The sequence below is a fragment of the Vicugna pacos genome, chromosome 20 (genome assembly GCF_048564905.1).
Source record: "Vicugna pacos chromosome 20, VicPac4, whole genome shotgun sequence".
Classification (NCBI taxonomy): domain Eukaryota; kingdom Metazoa; phylum Chordata; class Mammalia; order Artiodactyla; family Camelidae; genus Vicugna; species Vicugna pacos.
The window spans coordinates 29,406,435-29,434,029 of record NC_133006.1 but is presented as its reverse complement, the minus strand read 5'-3'; the positions used below and the strand labels follow the sequence as shown (position 1 = coordinate 29,434,029).

Sequence of the window (27,595 nt, the reverse complement as noted above, 5' to 3'; positions counted from 1 at the left end):
ACTGGTGGACCACAGAGCTGAGCCAGCCCTCAGACGCGTTGTGTGCCCTGCAAGGAAGAGAGAGTGTGTGTGTGTGTGTGTGTGTGTGTGTGTGTGTTTAAAGAACTAGCTACTAGTATTTTTTTAATTACATAAAAATCTGGTTAATCTTGACAAAAAAGCCAAAAGATCTGGCTTCTGCGGAACGGTAGTCTCCCATGGTAAATGTCCGTTGAGGATAAGTACTAGCTATGCTGTACCTGCCTTGAGTAGACAGGGCAGGGGCTTGGCAGCTCCTTAGCGTCCCACCTCCCACCCTCACGCTTGCTCCCTGATGGGCCTCCGCAGGAGAAGTCAGGAGAGAATAGATAGAGATTTGGGATGGGGAAGAATTGGGTTTGACATTGAGCTTCACCACCTGTTTTGTCTGTTTGGGCAAGTTACTTAGTTTCTACATCTTGGTTTCCTCATGTGTAAAGTGGAAGGAGGATTCTTCACCTCAAGGATTGCTGGAAAGAACATTAGTGAGATAGGATACTCGACATCCTTAAAAAAGAGCTATGTATGTGCCTAACACGTGCTACACACATGAGCCGTCACTGTAATTTTTGGTTGCTATGTTTCTTAGGTGAATTGATAGCAATTCTTTGGAGTCACATTGACGATGCTATTACTTCTATTATTAATAACAATAATAGTACTACAGTAATATATAATATTATAATAATGCTATTACTATTCTATTAATGCTTCTATTAGTAAAATGGGAGGACTTGTGTCTGGGATTCCCATATTTCTATTTTTGTATTGCAATACAGAATTTACTGTCTTTAGGGAAACCATACTGTAGAAACTGAGTTCTTGGGGGTGGCATAATCTGAAGAGAGAAAAATCATATAATTTAATTCATATTAGGTAGACACTTGGTTTTCTTTTGACTGGATCATGACTTTGTGCTTTTGTTCTAAGCCCCTTAAGTTTCTGTCTCCCCATCCCCACTGCAGTTACATTCAAAATCAGGTTGGTGACAACCCTGAGGACTGAAGACACTCAGAATCGTCATGAAAGGAAAGATACAGAAATGAGAGCACTCCATCAATTAATACATTTTCTTAAAAGTGGGACTTGAATTTAGTCTTTGTTAGGCTTGGTAACCTATTGAAGACAGCCGTTTATCAGTACTTTGTGCTCATGGATTCTTTAAAAATTTCCAAGGATTTTTTTCATACATTATTGCACTCAATTGGCATCTTTTCTGTCTAATCTGTGACCTTTGACATCTGTCCAAAGGTTCTAGCACACTTTTGGCAGCTACACTAGGTAGGGGTGTGAGGGCTTCCTGATTATTATATATGTAGTTAATTTTTTTCTGTTAATTTTTCTACTTCCTGCAAGGATGGGTTTCCTTTAGATGTGGATATTTGACTTAAATGCATACTCTTCTCTCAAAGTGGTAAAGGATACCAGTGCAGTAATCTTACTGTACTTGGTGAAGGTATCTGGAAAACTCTGCTGTGTTCCACTGGGAAGCTTCTTGGAGAAAGCAAGGTGACTAGAAAATGTCAAGGCAATTCTGGACCAGTGGGAGAAAATTGATGTAAAAGGTGAAAACTGATTTGTGACGAGCTCAGTTAGAGAGTTCAAAACCCAAACCATGTGGTGTGTGTAACCAGTTAGGTTTTCAAGGGTTGTATTAAATTCACCTTGGATGAGTGAATGTCACTATTAGGATAGATGGTCCCTGAACAGAAGGCATGAGTGGAGAAGACATTTTTAGAGCCCTACTTTTAAAAACTTTATGAATGGGTGTACAGGTCTACCTCTGGACCTGGAAATTGGGCTCAAACCCAGATCTGGTTCCAGGTAATTACTCAGGATCCCGCCTCCGTCTGTTCAGGGAAGAGACACAGGGGAAGAGGGAAGGGAATGAAGAGAGAAAGAGGGAAGAATATGGCTGAAAATGGGAGGATTTAGATAATGAAGCTTCTCTGCACTTCATAAGCATTCTGTCCAGATCACCAGAGGTATTGTGGCATGTAGAAATCTAAGGAAATAGGTTGATCCATGGGAACTTGTCAGTATTTCAATTGTATAGAAATGGCAGTTTTTCATAGTTCAACTAAGTATAGTTATTATATTTTTGCTAGAATTTCTACAGTTCTATCCCCCAGTTGGGTGTATGGAGTGGTTTCAGAAGCCAGAAATGTTTTGGCATCCAATTGGTGATTTTTTCTTTTGCATATATTTTGTTAGAATGTACAGGTATTTTCTGGTTAGATTTTTCTTACCAGTTTTTTCTAAAATTATAGTTATTGCTTCAAATGTCATAGTAGAAGAGACGAAGAATAGCATGGTGTCAGGGGTGACCAAAGCCTGTGGAATCTTACCAGATTGTTCACCTGGGGACGTGTAGGGGTTTGGTTGTGGGGCACCAAAGATCCAAAGTTGGGTTTTTCACTTAGCTGATTTTATGTTTGTTTTGTTTTGAAAATAAGAGATGAGTGTGAAAGATGAAAAGCTATCTACATGGACTTGATTTATTACCTCATGTCCATGCTGGGGGAGGTTGAACCTTGTTCAAAGTTGTGAAATTTGTTCAAGAAGGTGTCTTTTCCCTCTATTTTTGTGGTTCAGAATGATTCCATGAAAACTGTTACACTTCGGGCCAGAAACAAATTCACTTAGTCAAGAAAGATTAAGTCTCTCAGAAGGCCTGGAGGTGATGAAGTTGATGGTCCTCAGGTGGTGGTGGTGGTCGCGGTGGTGAGTGGGTGTGTGTGTATCTGTATGATTCCTGGGGGTGGGTGGTTTTTCAATGAAAGAAACAGATGCTTCCTTTGCTTGCTTGTTTCCTGGTTTTCAAAGCCTCTTTGTTGTTTTATTTTAAGTCTGGGTGCCTTTTCAGTCCGTCAGTGAGGGTGTGGTGAGCCCAGGGGCATGTTGTTCCTTGTGTAATAGCAAGTGGAAGTGCAAAGCACCACAAGCTGATTTGAGCCGAGCCCACTTCCCTTCACCCACAGAGACCGTGAAGCAGTTACACCAACATCAGTCAAGGAAAACCCAAAGGCTGCACTCACACCGTTGAAGCAGGTGTGTGAGTGAGCATCCCCAGCAGACACACGTGATTGAGGTGTGCCTCGGCGTCTTGCCCACAGATGTCAGTTACGATGAGTACATGGCGCTGTCCCTACTCTTTGCAGAGCCAAGACAAGCCTGTCCTACTTGGAGGACAGAGGAAGTATAGCTCTTGGCATCTCAGTAGCTGGTGTACTGAGACTAAGGGGAAGAGTCCAAGGTGTAGTATCTGTGTGTGTCTGTGTACATACATGGGTGTATACCAAGTATATGTATATGGATGCATGCATACACATATATATGTAGGTCTGTGTGTACGCACACATGTGTACACACACGTCCCTGTGTGCATGCACACACGCCATTTGGAGCAAAACTCAGATGGGCCATGAGATAAAGAGAGAATATGAACACTTAGCATATTCTTCAGTATCTGATGAGAAGGGAAGGTCATACTTTAAAAAAGAGACATTGTCACCCTAAGTTTCACCATTCTGATCTGTATTGAACTTTAGGAAATTTCTACGGAAGTGTTGGATGATTCTTTGAAAAAAAAAAAAAAGAAAAAAGGAAACATTTAACCCCAGGACTTCAATATATATTGTACCTTTTAAATAGTATTAGGTGCCCAAAGCTTCTTGTACTTCTTATTGAGTTGCTTCGAAATACTATGCGTATTATTTATATTCAAATATGTGAACAACCAGCCTTTCTCTAAGCCATGTAAAGCAAAACACATTTTTTTAAACTATCAAGACTGGCTAAGTTTGAGAATAATCATAAAATCCAGTGTCACTTAGGTATGGGAAAAACACACTATTTGGGGGAAAATGTGTATATGGTATCTGGAGGTTATTTTGTAGTATATAAGATCAGAGGTCACAAAATGTGTTTATTCTTGCTCCTGGCAGCATGGCTTCCAGGCAGATTTGTCCCAAAACTATGATGGAACATGTGTAGAAAGATTGGACTTCAAGAAGGTTTTATCACAAACTTTTTTTTGATGTATTTTGTTACTAGTATCTAAACATATTAGGGTGTTCAAATAAGTTATAGTAGAAATAAACAATAAAATACCAAATGAAGCATTCAAATAATGCTATAGATTTTTCTGTGATTTTATTTAAAAAACAAAACAAAAACAAAAACCCCAGCCTGCTCTGCAGGCATACATGAGCAGGTCTGCACTGAAATGATTTAGGAGGTTATATATGAATCTAAAAGTTATTTAATTATTCTCAAATCACCTAGAGATAATGCCTTTATTTTGCTTATCTGTTTGCTAATATTCATATGTATTACCTACGTATTAAATGCAGCATAGGGCCATCATGGAAACAGCATTTTAAGCATAAAAGCTATCTAGAAATATTTGTGAAGACCAGGAAGGGAAAGAGCTTTTCTTTTTTTTTCCCCTAGATGTTTAGCAGATGTCAAAGACTACTGGTTAATTCAACAATATATATATGCCTGTGTGCACCAGGTACAATGCTGTGATGTTGCTCTGTGCTTTTTACATGGCAAATGGCTTAATTGGTTCTCTTTGATGTACTGGTTAATGTGGCTTTACTAAGAGTTAATAATATCAATACAAAAGTTCTCATATGGACATGTAGATGTTAAGATTAAACAGTGACCTTTTGCTTCATGTTTTTACATGTTTTATCTGCTCTATACTGTCCCACGTGGTTCAACTTTTTCCTACCATGTGGATAGTTGGCAACCTTCAATGTTTGGTGAACCAAAGGCGGAATGGAAAATCACTGAGAAAACTTGACACCATTCATGAGCAATTTAAGGGACACTAAAAAGCTTATCGGCAAGTGCTTTGAAAAATTTGACCTCTCCTTATTTTGTAGGTTTTGGCTTTGAAACTCAATCTCGGTTTAATGTTCAGCAGGTGTCCTTTGTGGAGTTAGGGCAGGATTTGAAGGGTGGCAGATTAGTGTGATGAATTCGGTGTCTGTCCATCTGGAATGCTGAGATGATGGAGGATATAAATAGGTTTAGATTAGGGATGTCTGCTTGGAGGAGGATCAGGATTTGGGCAGACTGGGGATACTCATCCAGAGGGTTTAAGTGCTTTTTTGAGACCCCAGGATTCTGCCCCAAGGTGGTCTACTTCTGATGTTCAGTTTCTTTCTCACCATGATGATCCTAGAAGTGTAACTTTCCCTGTGGCCTCTCAACACCTTGACCTCTAATCCTAGTACGACATTAGAAATTTAAAAATTCCAGTCTGAACCACCCAAGGCTCCAAAATAAAAAGATTTTTTTCATGAATACAGATATAAAAATAGCAAAGATTCTCAATAAGAAGGATTTGTTTTGGATGAGTACCAGTTTGCCAAGTTGCTCTGTGTGTGTGTGTGTGTGTCTGTGTGTGTCTGGGGGAATGATTATGGCTTCGTTAACTTGGTTCATTTCTTTCCCATTGGTGAAGGGAAGAAATTAAACTTAACTTTGGCTTTGGTTCTATTTCCATTATCCAGTGAATCAGGAGAGTTAGCTCCATTTGTTACTCTACTGCTGTGGGAAAATTTGTCATAATCACCTCCTCTTTTTTCTCTCTATCCTTCTCTTGTTAAACTGGTACAGTGTCCTTAATTAATTGCCTTGGGATAGTCTGAAGTGTAAGGGGTGGGGGTGGGGAGGTCTACTTTGAGCTATTCCTGAGACAAGCCCAGAGTGGTAAAATCAATAATTTAAGGGATCACTTGCCTTTAAAAAGAACAACAGACAGACTGGTAAATAGAACAAGACTGTGAAAAACATGTCTTTAGGCAAGCTAATCTAATCACACAAGAAGGCAGCCTGTTTTCTTACTTGCTGGACCACTTCCACTGTATATTCTCCCAGGGAACAATATATTAAGTGCAGTGTTTAGAAATATTTATTGAATCCTACTGTCTGATTTTGGCAAATCCCAAGGAAAAAAAAAGAATATATGTCTTGGACTGCTTGAGCCTTCCTGGAGGATGTTGGAGTTTTCCCAGAGAGGCTGGCTTCACATGGTGGGAAACTGGTTTAGTCGATAAGACTGTGTGAATTTATACTCAGAGGGCATTTAGTTTTCTTCAGGTTTTCGGAGCAACCACAGCTGATCTTACATCTCTCATGATCTGAAAGAGCCCAAAATATATGCTAATCTTTCCTTACGTTGGCGTCGTCATTTCCTTTTGAAGGGCACCCTAGTTTGTAACCCCCTCATCCTGTTACAGCAACAGGCTGAGCTCACCAGCACCAAAATACCCAGTATCAGAAGAAAAGACGTGGGTGACAACAAGTGAAAGTGGGTGAAAGATAGGGCAACATGGGGTGAGATATCCACTGGCTAATACTTTTTTTTCTCATGGAATGTCGGAGCGTCCAGATTAAAACTCCTAGAGGAAAACATAGGCAGAACACTCTGACACAAATTGCAGCAATATTTTAGGGATCCATCTCCTAAATCAAAGGAAATGAAAGCAAAAATAAACAAATGGGACCTAATTAAACTTAGAATCTTTTGCACAGCAAAGGAAACCATCGATCAGAGACAACCCACTGAATAGGAGAAAATAGTTGCAAATGTTATGAGTGATAAGGGGTTAATAGCCAATGTACATAAACAGCTCATACAACTCAACATGACAAAACAAACAACCCAATTAAAAAATGGGCATAAGAGCTGAATAGATATTTTTCCAAAGAGGAAATGCAGGTGGCCAACAGACACATGAAAAGATGCTCAGCATTGCTAACCACCAGGGAAATGCAAGTCCAAACCGCAATGAGATACTACCTCTCACCTGGCAGAATGGCTGTCATAAAAAACGAAACAAAACAAAACAAAGCAAACTCAAATAACAAATGTTGGTGAGGATGTGGAGAAAAGGGAACCTTTCTACACTGTTGCTAGGAATGTAACTTGGTATTGTGGAAAACAGAAAAGCTAAAAATTGAACTATCATACGACCCAGCAATTTTACTCCTGGGTATATATTTGAAAAAAAAAACAAAAACAAAACCCTAATTTGGAAAGATCCATGCCCCCCAGTGTTCATAGCAACATTATTTACAATTGTCAAGATACAGAAGCAACTTAAGTGTCCATCAACAGATGAATGGATAAAGTTGTGTGTGTATATGGTATGGTGGAATACCACTTAGCCATAAAAAAGAATGAAATTTTGGCATTTGCACCAACACAGATAGATTTGGAGGGCTATTTGCTAAGTGAAGTAAGTCAGTGAAAGATATACTCTTATGATGTCACTTACAGGTGGAATCTAAAAAATGGAACAAACTAGTGAGTTTTAACAAAAATGCAGACTCACAGATGTAGAGAACAAACTAGTGGTTACCAGTGGGGAGCAGGAAAGGGAGGGACTCAACATACGGGTAGGGGATTAAGAGGTACACACTGTTAGGTGTAAAATAAGCTTACAAGGAAGTGGGTCCTGCAGGTCTCCGTGCTTGCGCACTGGCAGCTGGGGCAGGCGCGGGAATTCCTGCGCTATCCAGCTGCTCTGTCTCGCCTCACGTGGTCTACACCGCCTGTTTGGAGGGGATACCTGTGGTAACCACATGTGACCAGGTGATGCCAAGGCCGAGGAAGCCTCAGCGGTGCCGTCCCGCCCGCCCTGAGACCCGTGCCCGCGGCAAGTGAGGAGAACCTGGGCCTTTGCCCATGATGAGGGCTCCCGGCTGCCCGAGAGCTGGAGGCCGAGGGCAGCCGGCCTGAGGAGGGTGCGGAGTTGGAAGGAGAGGACGAGATGGAGGAGGAGGTATATATGTTAAAAAATAAATTAATTTAAAAAAATAAGCTACAAGGATATACTGTGAAACATATACCATGGGGAATATAGCCAATATTTTATAATAACTATAAATGGAGTATAACCTTTAAACGTGGCTAATCACTACCTTGTGCACCTATAACTTACACGATATTGTCCAGCAACTGTACTTAAATAAATGAAGAAAAAAAGGTTTTGGCAAAATCTTAACCTCATTTTTGTTTAAATGTGATCATCACACAGCATTGACATTGATGGAGTAATTTAAATTTGTGACGAGTATAAAAATGAAATATTCAGGACGTAGAGTTACGGCCCCTCTATTTAAAAGTGTACTAAAATAAAAGTGTATTCTGAGGAATGCAAGTGACACAGATCCCTTTAGTTGAAGTTTCTCAGCATGTATCTGGCATAAAACCATTTTAATAGAGCTTATACAACGTAGGACGTTACAGCCTTACTGCACTGGTGCTTAAGGGAGAGGAGACGTATCTGACCACGTTCTTTTGCTCCTTAGCTTATAACTTCGGGAAGTTATGTAACCTGTGATGTTTCATCTCTAGAAGAGAGACAAGAGCATCAACCTCAGAGGGTTTTTTAAATTAGACTTTATTTTAGAATAGTTCTAGATTAACAGAGAAGTTGCCAAGAAAGGCAGTGTATTCATACACTCTTACCTCGTCTCCCTTGTCCTTACCACGTTACCTTACTGTGGATGTTTGTCAAAGCTAAGGAACCAACACTGGCACTTCATTATTACCTGAACTCTACAGTTTATTTGGGTTTCGTGAGTTTTCCCCTAATGTCCTTTCTCTGTTCCCAGGTCTGATGTTGGATACCATATAACATTTATTCATCATGTCTGCTTAGGCTTCTCTGATCTATGACAGTTTCTCAGACTGGTTTTTGATGATGTTGACAGTTTCGAGGAGCACAGGTGAGTATTTTGTAGGATGTCCCTCAGTTGGGGTTTGTCTGATGTTTTTCTCATGATAGGACTGGGTTATGGGTTTTTGAGAGAAGGCGTTCAGAGGTGAATCATTACTCCCAGCTCGTCATGTCAAGAGTACATACCCTCAACATGGCTCGTTACTGTTGAAGTTGACCTTGTTCACGTGGCTGAGATGATGGTGGCCAGGCCTCTCCTTTGTAGAGTTACTCCTTTCCCCCTTTTCCATATTGTACTTTTTGGAAGGAGATGACTAGGCATAGCTCATAGCATTGTTTTAAGGTTAAAGATGCTAAAGCTCTTACCACAGAATCTGGTACTTAGAAAACCCTCATTAAATGCCGGTTGTGACCATAGTCATTGCTTTGGTACTAGTCTTCCCCTTCAGTACTTAAAAGCTGGTAGTCTTTAAAGCATCTTCCTCGTAGTTATACCATTCTTAGTCATTTATTGATGTAGATCAAAAAATAAAAAGAAATGAATTCTCAACAAACTTCTCAGGTGAGGTGTCTGTGCTCCAAGGCACTCGTGGATGGGGGTATATGAATTCACTCAGGCTTCACTGCTGAAAGGCTCAGCAGGGATCAGCAGCATGTCGTCCTGTTTCAAGGGCTGGTGTCAGTAGTCAGGGATGAGCATGGAAGTGGGGGAGTGGGGGTAATGGTGCCTGCAAGTCTTGGGCATTATGGGGAGAAGGAAAGTAATTTAGGTGCTGAGTCCACAGTATGGTGAGGCTTGTTTTTTTTTCTTCTCTCCCATGATCAAATTTGATCGCTTTCAGGTAGAATTTAGAGTTCTTAGAAAAAACTTCTTCAGCACTTCTATGTAAAATGAAGGCCTTGTTCTGTGACCTGAGTTGCTTCAAAGCCCTTGCAATTGTTGCTGGAGTAGTTTGCTGAGCCTGGATAATAGAGCTCAGAGTCCTGTGTAACCATGTCTGTTGGAGTAAATAAGAACAGCTGGTCTCCTGTATAGATACTGTTCGGCATGAATTTTTTATTCAAGTCTCTCCATGTGTCTAGTAAACAATAAGCAGGATTCTAACATTACTAAAAGCCTCCCAAGTCTCCTTCCGATACATTTCCTTCACTCCTCCCCATTTAGAAGTTCAGGGTGTGGGGCAGGGTTAACGTACCAGAGAAGGAATGCTAGGCAAGTGTTTCTGAGCTGGAGGGAATAAGGTTTCTCTTCTATGTGTTCTTGACCTTCTGCTTCTCTCTTAGATAAGACATTTTTTGGGCTGTTTCTTAGGAAAGCAAGAGTTGTGCCGACATTCTTTTACTGGTCTGTATGTACTAAGTGAAGAGACATATTTGTATCAAGATGGAATACCCTGTCCCTGAGTGCTTTGTGGGGAGAAAATTTACATCTGCATTAAGGGTAGATGGGTGAAATATTCTCTTGGTCTTCTTTAAATGATGAGCAAGGAAATTCTTTCCATGTATCTGTGAGTTTCTGTCTTGACAAGGTTACTTGAGACTGAGTACCCCTCTCCTGTCCTGCAAAGAATGCAGGGAGCACTTGAAGAACAATCATGGCATCCATCGTTTATTCTGCTATCTTTGTTAACAGCAGGGAGAAGTTTTTTACTTAACCTGCCAAATTAGTGTTGGGGTCCATAGGAGTAAAAACTGTCATAGATAAGTTACCCAGTCTCTTTTATTCTCTCTTCAAGCAGACATTGAGTTCCCTGGCCTGGGGGCTGAGGATGTAAGTAAAAATAAGATGGGATGTATGTACCTCAATAACAGCTGATAATCTTCATGAGCTCTAGGAGGTTTTTTATTGCTTTAAGCCTTTGTAGGACTCCTGCGGTCTTCAAGGATGCTCACGAATGTATCTGGGCCTCTTTGGGGACACTGAGTACAGTTGCGCTTTCTTGCCTCTTGTTGGGTTAAGTATGACCACATGACTGGCTTTTGCCCATGAAACGTGAGCAGAGGTCACCTCTGTTACTTCCCAGGTGAAGCTGCAGAGTCATTGCCTCCCAGCTACCTTAGTGGCAGCACACATGGAGGTCGGAACCTTCACCGTCCGGTCTCAAAGGGCCCCTGAAGGAAATAGCTTTGGACCTAGGTCGGACTGTGGTGCAAGCAAGAAGTAAGCTTCGGTTACTCCAAGTCAGGGTTTGGGGGTGGTGTGTTGCTGGGTATCGTCACTGTCCTGACTAATGCTGTTGGCGTTATCTCTTTAGAGTCACGGGAATTGAGTCCTAGATGTTTGACTTGGGAGGGGTGTTCACAGCTGTGATTGTGGCAGTGCTAGGAAACTGTACTCATGGTAGTTCCTGTGACACAAAAACTGAGTGCCCAGCTTATGCTCTGAGAGATGTGCCCTACATTTCAGTATAGTTGTTACATTTCTTCAGGGAGATGACAACCCTTCTGACCTTCTGACACGGCATGTATACTTCTCAACAAATATCTTACATAATAGAGCATATTTCTAAGGAAGGAAAAATGAAACTGTACACACACACACACACACACATTAACTTACCCTCCCAAGAGTCATATGAGAGATGTTAATGCCAAACTCCTGGTTGTGTGCCAGGAAGATTTTCTTGGGTGGACATAATGCTTAATTTATATTTAGGGAATTTCCACTGCTGAATCACAGAGCTTGTAAAATTTGAAAAGAGGAGGAGGGGGTGGAGAAGTGGGAAAAAAAAGGGGGGGGGCCCAGGGATGTGGTTGACAATATTCCTTTTAGTTTAAAGCCACCTGAAGGCTGCAGTTGAATAATAAATTCCCATATGGTTTCCGTCCTTTCAATGTTCGAAACTCAGAAATGTGATCTACTTTTAGCCTTGGCTTCTCCTTGCCTCTTTGTCAGGCTGAGAATGCTTCCCGTCTGCTTGCTGGTAGGAAGTGTAAGCCAAGCCCACTGCTCTGGGGGCCACTTCCCAGGCTGTACCTTCTGCTCGGGCAGGTTGACTCTTCTGGCGGGGACAGTCCACTCCCTCAGGGCCCTCCTGACTCCTGGGTGGACAGGGACGGCCAGTGCCACCACTCTAGATGACTTCATGCTTCATTAGTGAGAGAGCCTCCTGACAGGCACTTTCTCAGCCCCCTTTTGTTCTTCCCAGCCGAACAGCTCTGTTTACAATAAACCTTTCACTTCAAGGAAAAACCCATCATCCATTTGGGTTTTGTTGTTTTCCCTTGATGTGTTTTTGTAACCCTCAGAATCTTTGGAAGGGCAAATACCCAGTAAATCCTGAAGCTTGAATATAGAGGTATTATCAATTACTTGTACTTTCATTTTCAATTTTTCCTCTTTTCCTTATCCTGTGTAAATTTACTTTCCTCCTGTGTTAGGGAGTTCATGATCAACCCAGGAAGTTTATGAAAGAAGTAGTTTTACAGTATGAGGATGCCTCTAAACACAGCTCTGCCTCCTCTTTTCTCTTAATTTCCCTTTCAGTATCAATACAAAAGCTACTTCATGTCATATATTAATGGAAACATACCCACTTTTCTTTTGAGGGAAACTTCAAGGAAGATGGAGATCTATATATATATTTAAATTTGGATCAGAAGTTTTTCAGTTTTTCAAGTTGATTAAATTAAGCTAGCTAAGGACTAGAATTCCATTATGACTGTGTTCTCTTGGTTGTGTGAACTGTTCTGGTCTGAATTTGTGAACTTCTGTGCTAATGTCATTAAAATGACATAAGATAACCTTATTGTGGCTCAAAAGGAAGCTACCTATAAATTAGAAGGATTTTGATCCTACCACCTCGTGCTGGTGTCACTATTTAACATCTATTCCTGCTTATCCACTTAAACACTGAGATGTTGCTCCGTTTTCCTGTCTTCATGGAGATGCAAAATGATTTCTTCACACAAGTGCAATCAAAATGATAAAGTGGCCTGAGTCTTTGGAAGAAAAATCGTGCAGAAGTATAGGTAGCTGGAGGTAGAGGAAGACTATTTTATATGGAAGAACAAAAGTGTTTGAAAAGAAATGGGGTTACCAGCTATTTGAGCTGGCGAGACAGTACCAAGTGAAAGCTGTTCCCTTTCCACCAGAGCCAACCTTTTGAAGGGGACACTCTGGCAGAGTTGCTGCATTAGTTTCCTGTTTATTTGAAATGAGAAGGTACGTGTTGGGTACTGAGGCACTTTAAAGATGCGCTCCTGTCAAAATAGGCCTTCATGATCCTCAGAAATCACTTGTGGGATATACTGTTTGGATGGAAATGGTATTACCTGGCTTGTCAATTAAATGCTAGTTTCTATCACCTGCGCAGTGTGTCCCCAAGTGGTATTTCATGTGTTTCTAAAAATGCCTTCTGGAAACTAGACTAACATACAGCAGTTTTTCCCCTTTTTGCTTGATTTTTAATTGTCAATTGCTAATGGAGTGACTTTGAATCAAATGTAAAACAGAAGATCAAGCATGATCCCAGCACCAGTTTCATTCGACATGAACGTCTCTGTGTCCTATACTTGTTCTCAATACAGATTTTTCAGTGGGTGTATCACTTGGAAAAAAATAATAAACCCTGGTTTCTTTGGATAAGTTTACAGTAGTACATTTAAAAATCTGCTTCATGAGTTGAGGATACAGGCATTTTATCCTTTACCCTAGCTCTTCCTAGCCTTCTACTTTCAAACATGTATCAACTGTACATTTCCCATTGCTGAAGTTAACAATTCTGTAACTGTTACGAAGTCTCCCATGGTACACATTCAGATTGTTACTAAAAATTGAAAACCAATCATCAGTGTTTATGCTGTATCTATGCAAATAATGTTCACTACAGGACCAAGTAAGATGCTCTGATTGTATTCTTTTCCAGTTTCATGATCTCTGTGAAAGGGGTCAGATGAAGACTCCTTATTTAATTGTATCAATTCATTGAAACCATACAACATTCAGTTTGCTTCAAATGTGACCTCCAAACTTACTAGACAATTTGTTAACTCTGAAGTATTAGATCTTTGTTTTTGGGTGGGAAATAAATACAAGCCTTTAAAAAAATAAATTAGATTTTGCTTCTAGATTCAATGTTGTTTTCTTAAACTTTTGGCCCTGGGCCATTTTCTTTTATTATTTTGATATGTTTTCCTTAGGCTTTTTCTGTTCTTTCTTAATGGTCTTCCTGTCAATCAGATGTTGGATCCTCTGAGTGGATCTTCTATGTTCCTTATCTTTCCTTCACATTTTCCATCTTTCTGTCTTTGTCCATATGTTGTGAACGATTTTAACTATCTTCCAATCCTTAGTGGTTGTTAGCCATGGCATTTTTAATTTCTAGGAGCTCATCAAATTTTTAACTTCTTAGTTTTATTTGTTTGGCTTGTATTTTGAAATTCATTAAAATAGTTGTGTAAAGCACCAGCATTCTACCAGGGATTTGTCTGTTGTGAAGATCTACACTATGGAGTCAAAATTCCCTATGGGTATTTGAAGAGACATCTAGAATTACCCTTTAGTTTTATAATCTGTCCACTTGAGAAGAAAATGTCATCAGGTTCTCATTGGCTGTCTGATTTGATTTTTAGGTTACTGATAATGAGTACTGGACAGCAGCAATACAGAGTGAGAGATAAAAGACACACAGTTGCTGCCCTCAAGGAATTTATGGTCCAGTTGAAAGAAAAGACAAAAAGCAGAAGCATCTTAAGAATAAGAAAAAGCCAAATTATGCAGCATGGGGTTTTAAGCCAGGAAAGCTTATTTTTTAAACTAAGATGAACACTTTTGTACCCACAGTTTTTGGATTTTCTTGTTTATTGGAAAGTCAGATTGTTGGATGGAGACTACTGCTTTTGGCGTATAAGTTCGTGTTCTTTTTATAGGGCCATCTATCTATCACAACCTCAGATCTACCCAAATCTTACTAGCAGTGGGTGTTGTAATTTTTAAAAAACTGAGTTACTTATTATGCATGGAAAGTGGCATTTTATTATATTAGCTGAATTATTTAATTGCTATATTGCTACCTTTTATCATTCATTGACATTTAGGTATAAATCATAGTATACCTATATGCAAAAGATATTATCTTTTTCTCTTCTTCCTCCTCCTCCTCTTCTTCCTCATCTTCTCTGTCTTCTGCTTGTTCAGTCTTACCTATAGTATTGATACAAGAATATACCTGTCCGCCTTGTGTCTGAATATTTTCTGCACGTCTTCTACTCAGTGCTATGATGACATAGGATTATTTCCTGAAGAAGTGGTTGATGTATGTTACATATACTACTGGTTAGGGACAGTGTTAATAATAACAGTAGGCCATCTGTTCTTAGACAGTAGGAAATGTAAATATGGATTCTGTTGAGTTAGGACTTGAGTTGGAGAGTGGCAGACATTTGTTTACGCTCTTAAACTTTTTCCTGAATGTTAATTTTCATAATTTGTTTAAAGGCTATCTTCACATGGAATGCAAGAACCATGTTTGAGGAGTTGGATTCTAACCTGGCCTTAGAGAGGGATTTAATTGATTCAGCTCCTCACGGTGTTACTTCTGTTCTGATAGCTTTCTACAAAGTCTAATGATTTCATTGGAAGAGAACAGTAATTGATCCTACTTAAAATATCTAAGTTTCTATCACCAAAAAAGTTTTGAAGTTTGGCTGTCAGTATATTTTGGCTCAAGAAAACTCAAGAAATAGTGTACCATTTGGAATTAAGTGGTATGTCAGTTAACTATTGACGAAAAGTCTTATTTCTTGGGTACACCAATTCTGAAAACATAAATGCATCTTACGTGATATTTAGAGTAAAGCTATTTGAATAGGATTTTTAGGATGAGAAACGAGGCTGCAGCTATAGTAGCAGGGTAACCACTCTGTGTAGAGTATTGGTAGTTGCATAGTATGTTATAATACTTAGATTTTTATCATACCAAGTTTCACATTCAAGAGAGAAAAATAGCTTGCTTTAATTTAACCCAGAAGAATTACCTTAAGCTAGTAGGTAATTAACATCTAAACACTGTGATGATGGTCAGAGCTCGGGACGAAGGTATATAGTCTTGAAAATACTGCTGTTGCTTCTTTGAGCACCATCTGGCAGAAGGACATGTGGTACAGACGACAAGAATCCTGGAGACAAATTTAATTCAGTTAGATGACTTACAGAAGAATAGAATTATTCAGGTACAATGTAAATGTGGAAAGTCTGTATCAATGTAGCTTTTAATTTCTTTGATTAAAGCAGTCAGTACAATATAGGACTCTCAAACTTCGTGTAAACAAGTTCCTGTACTACATGTCACCTTATGCCACAATATTTGTAGGATGATGTTGATGAATGACTTGATTGCTTTTTTTCTAAATTGTTGGTAATAAATGACAGTGATTTATCACTTTACTTTTAAGTGGGCTGAAATGATGGTAAGGAACTAACCTATTCGATAGAACAGTGGACCTCTCTGTTCTCCCAGAAGCATATGTCTAAATATTAACAATGGAGAGTGAAGATGAGGAAGGAAACTGGTCTAAGGATTATTCTGGGAGTGTTCCTTACAGTCAGAACTGAATGGAGGGCTCCTTCTCATGCCTGCCTCTCTATCTCTTTGTCAGCAGCACTGGATCTTGTATCTGGATCTTGATCAGGTTACTACTCCTGGTGTCTACATTTTCATTTACCTTGGCTGCCATTTAATTAAAAAAAACCAAGACAAATGGTTAAGGTGAGGGTAGGAATGCAGCTGAGAGTCTCTATTAGAGTTTGAGTCTGTCATATCACCTGTGATGTCTGTGATGGGGTAAGTTAATAATTTTATCAAGCCACATTGCCAATTCTTTCCTATTTTTTGTACCTTTTTATAATTTTTTGAAATAGTAAAATTAACGAAAACTCTGAGATCCCATTTCTAGAAGTAGGTCTCTTTCAAATTGTGTTCTAAATAATCTTAAGTACAAAGATGCCTCTGAAAGGATGGAAGAGACTAGGAACATAACATCTCTCTGAGCTTCTCAGAAAGAAAAGACTTCATCCAGGTCTCTTATATATTGGACTTCTATAAAATTCCTTTTAGAAAAACTGCTAAATCCAGTTTGAAAACCGTTAGTCTAGGCCACCATAAATTCTGAAACGTCTTCCTTCCTCCAGTAGCCCAGCATGGACAGTTGTTGTTTTCTGCACTGTACAACACATTTGCAAAAAGCACTTTGACGTGAATCATAGCTGGAGCTACTTTTCTCAGACCTTCATGCTTTCCCTAGTGTCATAAATGTTTCTGCTACAGGGTAGGTGGGTGGTTAAATTGATGGGTGGACACATAAGGATAGGAAGAAAGGATGGAAGGAAGGGCACACAGTTACTTCCATTTGTCTATTCCTTTATGTATATGCATATATTTTTATATTATTTAATTATATTTCTTACCACTTAGGGCAGGAAATGCATCTTGCCCACATTTCATTATCTCATATGCAGTTGCAATCATAATGAACTCACCAGTCACTCCCCTGTGTACCTATGACTCAGGCACCATTCTAGAAGTGAGGATATAGCATTAAGAAAACATAAAAATATGTGACCTCATGGAGCATCTTTCTAGTTGTAGGAAAAACAGTAAACATAGAAGTGAAATATGCAGTGGGTCAGTTAATGAAAAGTGCTGTGCAGAAATAAAGAACAGCAAAAGGAAAGAGGTGACTGTTTAATACCCAGTGGTTCACTGACATACACACAAGACCTGAGGGAGGGGACTTGGTAGCTCTGTCGGTTAGAAACGTCTAGGTGGAGGGAGCAATAAACGCGAAGTCTTTCTGTAAGAGCTTTTTTGGTATATTCCAGGAGAAGCAAGAAGAACATGGAGCTAATTGCTATGAGGCCAGGGATGTGGGGAGGGACTCTGCCTTCATTCTCTTTAAGTAAAATGGGTGGTGTTGACTACAGACTTCCTGTTTCTTTTCTTTTTTCTTTTTTCTTTTTTCTTTTTTGTGCAAATGTAGCCATGAATAATACATAAATGAATGGCCATGGCTGTTTTCCAGTGAATTTTATTTAAAAAGACAGATGGCAGCTGGATTTGGCTTACTTGTGAGTTTTGCCAATCACTGGATTAGACCATTTGCCTAGTGGTTTTGAATTGCGTCTGTGAGCTGGTAATGATTGTGTATCACTTATCAGCTGTAACACACCCAGGACAGGCTATCATCAACTGATAATTTTTGTGCACATCCCCATCTATATAATTCATTGGTTATCACTTCAAAGCTATAGATATAATTTAGTAAGTGTTTACTGATGATTTAAGAAGATGTGTTTACTGAAAGTTAGAAGAACATAGGTTTTCTGTATTAGTGTTTTTATATCAGTCTAAGGAATTGGCTATCTGGGACTGTTCTGTAGTAATTCATTGTAGTGATTATTCTGAGCCCTATTTGTGCTGAGAGCTTTCTTTCCTATTCACTCTTCTCATTGGTTTAGCCCAGTTCTGTCCAAGAGAAATGTAACGTGGACCTCAAATGCAAGCCACGTCAAGAAGTTTAAAATTTCTAGTAGCCACATAAAAAATGTGAAGGGAAACAAGTAAATATTGTTTTATTTAAACCAATATATCAAAAGTGTTATAATGTAATATGTAATCACTGTAAAATAATATATTTTTACATGATTTCATACAAAGTCTTTGAATCCCAGTATGTATTTTGCAATTTGGACAAGTCACATGGGAAACACTCCATGGCCACATGTAGCTAGTGGCTGCCGTATTGGACAGTGCAGAACTGTAGGTATTGGAGAAGGTTAAGAACTCAACCTTCTTTGATGTTAAATGTCATTATGTAAAAGCCCTAACAACACTGAAAACCTTATTATAATCATTAAGCTAGCCTATGAAAGGAGTTTACTTTTTCCTTGAAAGATTATAAATATGGACCACTTTAGAAATGGTGTGATCTAAGTCCTTATTGCTGTCCTTGGGTTAATCAGCAATGAGTAACAGCAAAGTATGACATAAGGGGGACTTTTGATATTCAATGTATTTCTCCTTTCCTAAATCTTATTTTTTCCATTTAAATTTCTCATATGCTTATGGATAACTGGCTGTAAACATAAAAATAGCAAAAGTCAACTCTTGGCTACCTCCCTATCCCCACCTCCATCCCTCAGCTCAACAACTAATTCCCACATGATTTGGTAATTCTTTAGAACTGCATGGATTGTACCTTTCCCTCTTTGATGGGAATCTTCTATGTCCTTTGTCAGTTGTTTCAAAGTGAAACAGAACTCAGAGGTGGAGGGTGGTGATGGCCTAACCTATGTGTACAGTTTATTAGTAGTCGTTCTGCCCAACTGAAATATGTGCACAACTGAAATATTTGCAGTTACTTATCTGTAACTGCTGCCCCCTCCCCATGACACATTTATCTGGAATTTGGATAAGTAGCAAAGATGAAATCTAAACTGCAGAAACACCTAAATCGTTAAAAATTTTTTAATGAACATATGAAAACGTAGGATTTGGGAGTTGGGGGAAACAGCAGAAAGCCTATTAATACAAACCTACAGAGCTGTTAGACTGACAATTCTGAGACAGAGAGAAGCTTGCAGCCCCATGGCAGGCTCCTCCTGTGGCTTTCGACACCAGGAAAAGCAGCCTTCCTCTCCTTGCAGAGGCCGCCATTTTGGCTTTATCCCTGTGAGGATTCCCACGCCGTAGTGGGAGTGCCCAGTGGTGTGCACAAGGTCCTCACAGAGAGAACTGGGCTTGGGATCTGGTGAGAGACATGCTGATAAGGAAGGGCTAGGAAAGTTTGAGTTATCCAGGCTTTCTGAAACCACAGTTGATACTATAGGGAGGTATGGCCCGGGTGTCTTGCTTCGGTTATTTTCAGGCACAACCAGGCAATTGAAATAGTAACTGTCAGTTATAAAAGGGCCCTTCCTTGTCCGTGTCCTTGTGGATTTGTAGATACACTCTTCGACATTAAATTTTACCTTAAGCCAAATAATTTCAGTTTTTTAAAGGAAGGAGCTTGGCAGATACTGAGATGGATGGGGCCACCTGCTGCTTGGAATTTTTTTGAAATAGAACATTTTTGAATCTAGGGGGAAAGCGGAAGAAAAAATAGTATTTATATTCTGACTGGTTCTTAGATATCACCTCCTCTGGCCAGGCACAATTTTAAAATGCTTTCTGTCAAACTCATTCTCACAACCACCATGTGAGGTAGGTATTGCTTTTTTCCCCATTGTAGAGTGGAGGAAGCTGATTCCAAAAAGGCTTCATAACTTGCCCAGGGTCACACAGCTTTTAGCTGGTGAAGCTGGGATTTGAGCCCACGCCACCTGACTTCCCAGTTCCTGTTCTTAATCACCACACTAAGTAAATATCCATATGCATGATGAATGGATCCCTGAGAAATATTTTACAAATTAACTCATATTAAATGCTTTGAGTTTGAAATGTAATGCAGTCATCCACTGAAGCCTTGTGAAAATGACATACATTGGGGGCAGTCTTACATTAGCAGGTTTTAAATATAAATTAAAAAAAATCAGGCTAAATAGTACCTAAAATAGAGGTCATCTATAGAAAAAGAAAAGACTTTGAGCTGTTCAAGAAATATGTACTAAATAAATAATTAAAGGAATAGAATATTGTAAGGCAGGATAGTTGGTCTAATGTAGAGTTTCTAGGTAAAAAATAGAATCTTTTAAAAATATCTTTTATTGAAGTACGATCAGTTACAATATATCAATTTCTGGTGTACAAAAAAACTGAATCTTGACCTGTCTTGCTTTTAGCTGTTTAAGCCATTCTGATACTTCCTATAGACACACCCATGCGATAGATGAGACATTCAGGCAGGAAGACTTGCAGAAATCACCTAGGATGTCCTTTGTTCCTGTGTTCTCTGACCCAGCTCCTAAGTTACAACTTTGCAGTCCCAGTATTGATACTACCTTGACCCTCTAGGCTCTCTTTCTTTCTTTCTTTTTTTTTTTTTTTTTTTTTTTTGGCAGTTAGTCTTTCCAGTGTTTGAAACTCAGTTTTCCCTAAATAGCTCCTGACTTTCATCAGCTCTTAGACCCTTACAATCACTGTCTGGGTAGGAACCTTTAGTGTGGGTCCTGCCCCCGTGAAACACAGCAACCCCATCTGCCTTCATGGACGATTTTTTGAAACCAAATGTGCTAGTGTAGTGTCTTACTCAGAATTCCTTTTTCTTAGATATCTCTCTGGAGATTTGTTCGGGCTAATGGCTCCCCACCCACTTGACATTTTGCCCATTACATGTTTCTTCCAAGGAACAAAAATATAACTCTCCCTTTCTGACAGCATGGGAGACATTCTCTTGCTGTTGCTCTCCAGGAAAAATCTCATAATCTAACTAGACGAACCCTTGCTGAAAAATTAAACCAAATGGCATTTGCAAACTCCAAGGAAAGCATATTTCTTCTATGAAGTATTTCCTAGCAGTAAGTGTTAGGAACTTTACATTTAGTGATACCCGTTAGGCTCATGGAAAAAATGAAAAGCTATAAACAGCTGGATATACTGTCAGAAATGAACCCTGTCAACCTCATTTTTTCCCTAGCTCTGTTGTGCTGAGAAACGTAGAGTATTTTTAATTCACATTTATGAGATGAATGAGAAAACTGAATGGATGAAATTTAGTTGCTGAAAGAAACACTAGGTAGCTAGGTAGCTCTTTTTTGCTTACGTGGTAAGTTTAAAGGAAGGAAATAATATTAGAAAATTTATGTTGGGATCATGTGCCTGTATCCTCTTTCTCACATTAAAAATTCAGTGCACATTTAATTTATCTGTATGCCTGATAATCATTGGTGGTGGTTTTGTTTCATTTTTGTTTGTTTGTTTGACACATGGTCTAAACTCATTAGGCAATGAAATAACCAATCTTGAGAAATCTCTTTTGGGTTACCAGGGCATCATAAAAACCTAGAGATCTGTGGTGTTTGTTTTCAGTGTCAGACCAAATAAAAATGTTAGATTTGGGGGAAGGCAATTTATGCCACATAAATGTGCTTTTTAAAATAAGGTTCTTTTATTTACTATTTAGCACTCCACTGTCTAATGCATTATAATCTTCTCAGCCCCTTTCTATGATGAGAAACTCCTAGTGAAGGAATAAACAGCCAATGACTCATTTAACGTTTGTAGGCTCTAGGTACACACAATTGCATCATCAAATGTTTGAAACAAAAATGGGATGGAGTGAATGTGTTCTGATCTATGGCTAATATGAAATGTAACTAATGTCATTGTCTGATATGCCTTCTTTTAAGAATTAGATTAGTGGCATGTCTGAAATTGGACCTTAAATCTAATGTATTGTACAGAAATAAATTTTTGTCTTGAAAAAGCAATTACTACTTGCTTTAGAGTTACTTGCTTGTCTTATGTGTGCTATATATTACCCCAGTTTAAGTGATATTTATCTATGCAGCTTATAATCTGTCATGACTTTCTGTGGTACAGTGAAAACTTTAAAGCTAATTGTACCTGCAAGTTTATATCTGACATTTTAGCTACATGTCTTTGGGTAAGTAACTTAATTTCTGTCAACCCTCAATTTTGACAAGTATAAAATGAAGTGTTATATCATTTGAACTGCTTTTATAGATAGAAATAATGCAAATAAAATACCTTACACAGTGCCTTGGATACAGTGATTATCCACAACTACCATGTTGTGGCCCAAATGGTTTCACTGGTGAATTCTGTCAAACAACTGAGGAAGCAGTAACACCACTGCTACTCAAAATCTTGCAGAAAAGAGAGGAAGTGAGAACACATTTTATGTAGCTATTGTAATCCTGATGAGAAACAACATTTTTTTAAAAAGTAGAGCTCTTAACAAAATACTGTGAAGTAAATATGCAGCAGTGCATAAAAATGATGACATATCACAAACTAGTTGGGTTTATCACTGGAGTGCAAAGTTAAGCATTTGAAAATTAATCTACGTAATTCACCAAAGTTACAAAACAGAGGAGAAAAATCATATGATGACATAAATAAATACAGAAAAATCATGTGACCAAATGGAACACCTATTTATGGTAAAAACTTGGGAAAAGTAGAAATGAGGGAACTTTTATTTGATAAAGTGAATCTGTGGAAAATCTACAGCTAGGATCATACTTCATGGTAAAATGCTGAATGTTTTCACCCTAGCACTGGTAACTAGACAAGGGTGTGCACTCACCTTTTTTAGTTATTATTCTTTTGGAGGTCCTAGCTAGTATAACGGGACAAAAAGAAAAGAAATACAGATTGAAAAGGGAGCAGTACAACTCTCCGTATTTATAGAAGACATGGTTGATTGCACCTTCACTTCTAGGTGTTTTCCAAGGATAAAACATATGTCCACAAAAAGACATGTCCAAGAATTTTTCATGGTAGCTCTATTTAGAATCACCATAAGGGGAAATAACCCAGCTGTTCGTGAGGAGGGGAGGGTTTCCTACGTGGAATACTCTTGGGCCTTAAGAAGAACAAACTGATTGACGCAGCAATTTAGATGAATCCTGAAAACCCTTTATGCTGTGTGAAAAACCTTGCACGAGAGGGTATCTCCTGTGTGGTTCCATTTATATGAAGTCCTTAAACAGGTGAAACTAATTTATGATGCAAAGAGAACAGAAGGGGTGGGGGCAGGAATTGATCAGGAAGAGGCATGAGGGGAATTTGGGGGCTGATGGTGATGCTCTTTACCTTGGCGGAGGTTTGTGTTACACAGGTGCACACATTTGTCAAAGCTTATTAAATGGTACATTTAAATTTTATGTATCTCACTGTATGTTATCAGGTGCTATAAGGATTTTGAAGTCTGTCTCATACATGCTGAGTGAAACCATATTTAGAGGTAAAGAGTATTGACATTTGCAACTAACTTTGAATTAAAAACATAAGATAGATTGAGTAAAAGATAGAGGGATGGAAATCTGACTCTAGGTGTTAGGTGGAGCCAGTGTGGGTTTTGATTGTGTAACTCTCAATTTTTCTGTATATATGAAAATTTCATAATAGAGTATTGGGGGAGAAGGCAGGTTTTCTGTTTCAGCGTCCAAAGTTAGAAAAGATCTTAAGTTACAGGCTAAGGCACTGAAATCTAATTCCTCAAAATCCAGAGTTGTTAAACGATAGAGTTGGTATTAAATTGCAGGGGCCTCTAATCCTGCAATCGGTATTCTTTTGGTCTCACTGCACCACTTTCCAAGTCCAAACGCCCAGAGCCCATCCGTTAAAATGAGAGTAGGCATGAAACCTGCTTTCCTCTGAAGCCCTGTGGCTACTCTTAAGTCTTTAATCAACTGACCTTTTTTAAAAAAAGATATTCTTGAGAGAAATGATGGCAGTAGTAGTCAGGTTATTGAACACACCTTAACTAAATACCCATCTAAATATAAGTATTCAGATGTAATCAGTTATAAAATAAGTCTTCTTTCTCAAAGAATTACTTTTCCTCCTGCGCTTTTACACTGGGAATTTTAGATACAGAAATAAAATTCCAAGTATCTTAGAATTATAAAACCAAGCCTGTATGTATTTTTTCCCTAATTCAAGCCAAAATTCAGTGGAGTCTTGGAGGTGATAAGTCAGTCTTCTGTTCAGAGGACGGCCTCTGGCAGGCTTGCTTAGAGCAGCCTGTGGCCATGGAAACAGTGCAGAGCTGGGTGTGCAGTGACTGGGACTCTAATCCCAGGTCTGACCTTAATGAGTCCTGTGACTTTGTATAACTCCCCTAACCTTTCTCAGGGCCATCCTTTGATCTTGCTCTCCTTATTAGTGTGAGGATAAAAATAAAGCAAATTGCAGAGTTGAAAGAGTTGAAAGATACTCAAACCCAACCTCCTTGTTTTATTGGTGAGAAAATTGAAGCCTACTGATTTGTTCAGGGTAACAGAGCTTTGATAGAAGCAAAGCCCATGCCTTAAAACAGTCTTTTCCTGACTTACAGGTTTGTGTAATTGCCCCATCATAATTACCTCCATTCAATCGCTATGAAAGCACTCCAAGATAAATGTACCATAGGAATGCAGAGTGTTGGTGGTAGTGATATTTCTTAAGATAGACGTAAATATTGTGTGCATAGTTTTTCTTAGAGAATAAAAAAGTCTTGTGGATTTTAACATATATACTAAGATTTTATGTTAAATTTGTAACTAGAAAGCCATATGTAGATAATAGTTTATCTGTAGGGAAGTGGTCCCTTTGGTGAAATTCATCATTTTTGTTTAATACCCTGATCAGTATGCTGGACCTTTTTCTAGATTATTCTTAAGTGTAATAGTCAATATATGTAATACGTTAAAAGATTCACTATTTCAATTGTAGATATTCCACTGGGACATGGTTGATAAAAAGGATATAAAAACACTGTACAGTATTGCATTTTGAAATAATAGGATTTAGGCAACACTCTAACTAAATATAATGGCATCTTTTCAAACACATTATTTTTTTATCCTTAAAAAGCCAAAAACCGTTTTGAGGTAAAAGAGGCTAAATGAAATTTCTTGAAGGCAGGTGTGTATTGGCAGCTTTTTTAATTTGGGGTTATGTTTGTGTTTCGTAGCCTTAATGCAGAAGCATTATATATATTTTATATATCGATTGAGGTATAATTGAAGTACAGTGAACTTCATTCACATATTTAATTATAGTTTGGTCTAATTTGATACCTTCATACACCGGTGAAACCATCACTACAATCAAGATGAAGAAAATTTCCGTCAATCTCTTGCTCAGAGCTTCTTTGCAATCTCTCCCTCTTTTCATCCCTGGGCAACCAATGACTTGCCTTTTTTCCCACATAAGTTAGTTTACATCCCCTAGAATTTTATGTAATAGAATTGTATATAAGAATTTTCTTCCTTTTTTCTTTTTGCTTAGTAGTATTCCATTATGTGGGTGGCTTGTCCATCTGTGCGTTGGACATTTGGCTTATTTTCAGTTAGTGTCTGTTTACAAACAAAATGGCCACATCTTTGTGTGGATATGTATCTTCCTTTCTCGTGGGTAAAAACCTATAACTGGAATGGCTAGGTTACATATGTGTATGCCTAACATTTATGAAGCTCTCAAAGTGGTAATACCATTTTGGATTTCCACCATTAGTGAATGAGAGTTCATGTTGTTCAAAATACTTGTCAGTGCTTGGTATGGTCAGTCTTCTAATTTTAGCCAATCTGATAGATGTGTATTGTAACCTCATTGTGTATTTAATTTACTTTCCTCTGGCGACTGATTTGTTTACATCTTTTCATGCACTTTTGGTTGATGGCATATCTTCTGCGAAGTGTCTGTCTAAATCTTTTGTCTATTTTTTTAAACTGGGTTATTTCTTACTGAATTTGCAAGAGTTCTTTCTGTATTTAGAATACAAGTTCTTCATCTGTTGGATGATGAGATTGTGTTGAGAAAATTTCCTTCCTGAATGTGGCTTGCCTTTTCATTTTTAAAGTGGTGTCTTTCTAAGAACGAAAGTTTTAATTTTTGATGAAGTCTGATTTACCAATTTTAGCTTTAATATTTTGTATTTTTTGCTTTCATTCTGTCTATGGAAACTACCATAAGATTACAAATATTTTCTCATGTTTTCTTTTTGGAGTTCTATAGTTTAAGGTTGTACATTTTGGTCTATGATTTGAGTCAGTTTTTGTGTTGAGTGTGAGGTAAAAATTTTGATTTCCAGTTGATCCAGCATCATTTGAAGAAAAGATCTTCTTCTCACCATTGAATTGCCTTGACATGGTAATCAAAAATCAGCTAACCATGTTATATGTGCATCTAATTCTGTACAGTCTGTTTTGTTCTGTAGATCTATATCTGTCTTTCTTCCAGTAACCTACATCCTTCATTATGTAGCTTTATAGTGTATCTTTAAATTATGAAAGCAAATTCTCCATCTTTTAGCTAAGTTCTTTGTATTTCCAAATTAACTTTAGAATCATGTTCTCAGTTTCTACCAAAAGACAAAAAAAGCCTGGTTGATTTTGTTTGGAATTACATTGAATCTATATATCAGTCTGGGGAGAATTGCCATCCATGAATATGGTGCATCTCTTCATTTATTTATGTGTTATGTAATAAAGCAGTATTTCAGAGTTTGTAGTGTAAGGTATTGGATATCTTTTCCTGGGCTTATTCCTAGATGTTCTTGTTTTCCCACTCCTGTAAAAGGAATTGAAAAATTCTTTTCCATTTTTTGCCACTAATATATCATTATAGAACTAACTTTTAATAATAATCTTCACATGCACATTGTTAAATCAAGCCTCCATGGTTTCAGATGAAAATCTTCAATATTTTAACCCATTTCCCTGTGTATAATTTTTATTGATTTTTTTTCTTTCTCTTTTACTTCTGGTGGTCCCGTTACATATGTTAAATCTGTGGAAATTGTCCCATAGGTCTCCAAGGCTCTTTTCATGTATTTCCTTCTTTTTTTCACCCTGTTTTTCTGATTGGATAATTTCTGTTGATCTTTTTCGAAGTTCCTGGTCCTTTCTTGCATTTCCATACTGCTATTGGGTTCCTTCAGTGAGTTTTTCATTTTAAACACTGTATTTTTCGCTTCCAAAAATTTCCTGATTTAAGTTATTTTTCTCTGGGATTGTTACGTTTTCATTATTTCAAGAGTGTTTTCCTTTCCCCATGGAGCATAGTTAAAATAGCTGCTTAAAATGTCTTTGATTTCATCACCTAGATTCTTTTCTTTTCCCCCCTGAGAAGAGACATGTTCTTGGTTCTGCATGGTTTCAGATTGTATTCTGGCTATTGTGAATATTCTGTTGGCTAGAGTCTGTTATAATACTCCTATTATAACCATCTGGAGAATGATACTTATTTTAGTAGGCAGTTAAG

General features: G+C 38.3%; 1 protein-coding gene across 1 annotated transcript in view; it reads left to right on the top strand.

Moving 5' to 3' along the window:
• LOC116284472 (uncharacterized) overlaps nt 1-27,595 on the top strand; it is a 943,500-nt gene that overhangs the window by 289,403 nt on the left and 626,502 nt on the right. The gene's annotated exons all lie outside the window — the stretch shown is intronic.